The following is a 4,182-nucleotide window of genomic DNA, read 5'->3' on the forward strand; positions in this document are numbered from 1 at the left end:
CTTCAAGGTGAAATTAGAGAATTTTATGAAAATTTCTCTTTACCCCAAGAAAGTCAAGACATCAAGGTGGAATTAGAGAAAATACTCATAGGATTTTTTTAGAGAAGATCCTCCAAAGAAAATTACCAAAAATACCCTCACTCCATCATTTTTTCCCATCCTTCATATTGTATTTTTTTTATATCTTTCTTCATTTTTTTCCTTTACTCTTTTTTACCCTTCATTTTTTCTCCTTTTTTTTCTTACTCATCCTTCAATTTTTCTCTTTTTTTAAACTCAACCTTTATTTTTCATTTTATACTTCTTTATTTTTTTTTCCCTTTTTTCACTCTTCCTTCAATTTTTTTCCTCTTCTCCCTTTCTACTCTTCCTTCATTTTTTTTTCATTTTTTTATTTTTTTTTCTCACCCTTTTTTTAACCAAAAATTCCCCTCACCAATAAACTCTGCCTCCATGTCTCTGTTTTTTGTTAAAACAAAATATTATTGGTCTCTAAAAAAATGGTTAAACATGGAAACATAATAAAATAAGATGCAAGGCCTAAACTGATTTTGCAAAAAAAACATGATTTGAGTCTCTAAATGGTGTTAATAATAATAAAAAAATGCAAGGAGATAAGTAATTCAGATTTTGAGGAAATAGTACTAAGAACTATTTAATCAACCTCTTCAATATTAGGATCAGCACCAGTAGCTGAAATACCATTCTCATTCATTGTCCTGCACCTTTTCATTTCCATCACAGCTCAAAATGACAGCCTGAATAGCAGCACCATAGGCAACAACATGAAGAAATGTTTGATCAAACACTCTTTAACAAAGACTTCACTCCCTTGTTCTTCAAGATCTGAGGATGATTGCAAACTGAGGATGAAAATCGGCGAGGAACAATCCAGCATGTCTCCGATCAGCAGTACTAACTTCGAAGGATTATTCATCCCGAAATAGAGATCATGATGAACACTAACTTTAATGCATGACATGTCTATAGCCACAGTAAAGACTTACAACTTCATCTGATTTTTTTAGAATTCTCCAAGACTATTGAATAGCTTATCCCTACCCATCTTTGCGGATGCCAAGTTAACAACATAACATTTCAAGCACTCGTCCTTGTCTTTCTTGCGAGTGAATAGCCTTCAACATCTTTATTCTTGATGGTGATTGCAAAGCAACCCGAGATTCCTCTGTAAGGCTCAGAAGGATGGTCAACCTTGATATGTCATCCTGACTCTTTCTCCACAACCTCTAGAATGACAAATGGGTGATTTACTTGATCCTCCATGACTTACTAGTAAACGGTGCAAGATCAATGCGTCTCCTCTTATTCTCATGGCCCACATTAGATCCAAATCATAGAACAATAGATAGCTGGCATTGGGTGTTCGAGGCTTACACTAGCAGACATCGATAGAAACACATGTTATTATGCAGGAAGCACATAAAGTATACATACACCTATATGTAAACATACAAGTAGACACTACAAAACTTCAAAATAGGTAAAATAACTACATAAAAGATTTTTGATTGTTAGTACGTAATGACTGCATTACAGATCAATGATTATGTCACATCTCCTATAGGAGCACTTTCGGGCCTGTAGGTTGACAACACTGTTATGATCGTCAACCACTTCGTAAGTTTCATTGATTGATTGGCTCACCCACAAAGATCGATTGTGTTCAACAATTTGTTCAAGCTTCTTACGTATCTCAGGGCAAAGGTATTTATCTCACATGTCCGACACTGCATGCCGCTTAGCTAGCATGTTCATAAGTTTAAACCTGCGCGTTAATATGCGAGAAAACCAATTAAAAGTAGTGATAATATGCGAGAACCTATAATAATATATAGCAATGTACAATTTTACACATTAACTATATTTACTACACAAGTAGTGATAATATTACACACGAACCTAATATTGTACACACAAACCTTAAATAATACATAGGAATATACTATTTTACACATTAACAATAGGTAGTACAGGAGGTATGAAAAGTATTACACATGAATAGTTTTATCTGCATATGACCATCTAGTACCATGCGAGAACAAATGGGTTTACACACTAACAAAAAAATTTTCACACTAATGTTTACTAATACACTAAAAAGCACTAAACTGCAGATTTAATCTAACCTTATAGAATCAACCATGCTTGTTACCTAGTAGATATTTTGCCTCTTTGATCATTGAAAGATTTCGCTACATTTGAGTACATCTCGCACCTCTATATACCCTTGAACAAATAGTTAGAACAATGATCAACGTCGGACTTGTGTAACAACCAAGCATGTGCATCGGTCAAAGTAGATGCAAGTTCACTGACTGCATCTTCGAACTTCTTAGATGTGTACGCATACGCAAATTTTGACAATTACTACCAAATATTGTTCTTTCAATGCTTTCCTGAGTTTGCCATTAGCCTTCATGACGTTGGCCTTGAAATGACGCAGATAATAACCATGCCATGATGAGAGGAAGACTCTCGCTATTATGTTCTCCTCCAAATGATGCAGATAATAACCGTGCAACGATGAGAGGAAGACTCTCACAACTATGTTCACATGGACCCTGGATCAATCCGAGATGAATGCAATAATTTTTTGCGTAGTCATCTTGACCGTACAATGCCTCCCCGAGAGTAGCAAGAAATCAAGTCAAATTCTCATCTGTATCGTTGTCAACCACAACGAATGCTACATGGAAGATACACTCATTGTCATCTTTGCCGGTTCCACTATTATTATTATTATTATTATTATCATTATTATTATTATTATTATTATTCTTTATTATTCTTCTTGTTTATTTATTTATTGTTTATTCTTCTTCTTCTTCTTCTTCTTCTTCTTCTTCTTTCTCATTATTTATTAATTTATTATATATATATAAATATATATTTATTTCTTCTCCTTCTCCTTCTTTTTTTATTTATTAACTTATTTTCATTATTATTTATTATTACTATATATATTTATTTATTTACTCTTTCTCCTTCTCCTTATTATTTACTTATTTATTTATTTATTTCTTCTTCTTCTTCTTCTTTATTTATATATTATTATTATTATTCACTTTCTTCTTCTTATTTATTTCTTCTTCTACTTCATCTAATTTAATTAATTAATTAATTATTATTATTTATATATTATTCTTATTTATTTGTTATTTACTACTATTATAATTTGTTTTCTTTTTCTTCTTCTTCTTCTTTTTTATTTCTTTAATTATTATTAATTATTCTTATTTATTAATTATTTATTATCATTATTATTTATTTTTATTCTTCTTCTTGTTTTTATTTTTCTTCATCTTCTTCTTTTACTTCTTCTAATTTATTTATTTATATGTTATTATTTATTAATTATTATTTATTATTATAATTCGTCTTCTTTTTCTTCTTCTTATTTTTGTTTATTTATTTATTTATTTATTTTTATTCTTCTTCTAATTTATTTATTTATTATTTATTATTATTATAATCCGTCTTCTTTTTCTTCTTCTTTATTTATTTATTATTTATGATATTTATTATTATTATTTTTAATTCTTATTTATTTGTTATTTATTATTATTATTATTTATTTATTTATTGTTATTATTTTTTTATTTATTTCTTCTTCTCCTCCTTCCCCTCCTTCTTCGTCTTCTTTCTTCTTCTTCTTTATTTGTTAACTGATTATTATTTATTGTTTATTTATTTATTATTATTTATTTCTTTATTTCTTCTTATTCTTATTATTATTTTAATTTATTTGTTTATTTATTCTCTTTCTTCTTCTCTTTCTCTTTCTCCTTCCTCTAAACAAATATTATTATCCCATGAACAAGCCCGGTGATGTAAGGGTTGGTGTGGAGCGTCCTGACTTAAGCATTGGACGCCTGATCCAAGATAGATTAGGTGACGACATACTCTAGGTGAACGAGTATGTGCTCGGTCATTGTATAAAGGAGAGTGAATTCCACAATAATCATGATTTCCGTCGACTCCTCGCGCCCTGTAAGTGTTCTACAAAGAAAGGCATGAATGTACTTCAACACTGAGAACGCATAGTTGACGCCTTCAAGCGCTTTGGGAAGTAGTTGATGGACGGTTATGTGATGTGTAAATTATGCAAATATATAAACATGCAAGTATGCACTTAATACTACAATTGGTCCATGATACCGC

This window comes from Dioscorea cayenensis, chromosome 20, assembly GCF_009730915.1.
Source record: "Dioscorea cayenensis subsp. rotundata cultivar TDr96_F1 chromosome 20, TDr96_F1_v2_PseudoChromosome.rev07_lg8_w22 25.fasta, whole genome shotgun sequence".
NCBI classification, from domain to species: domain Eukaryota; kingdom Viridiplantae; phylum Streptophyta; class Magnoliopsida; order Dioscoreales; family Dioscoreaceae; genus Dioscorea; species Dioscorea cayenensis.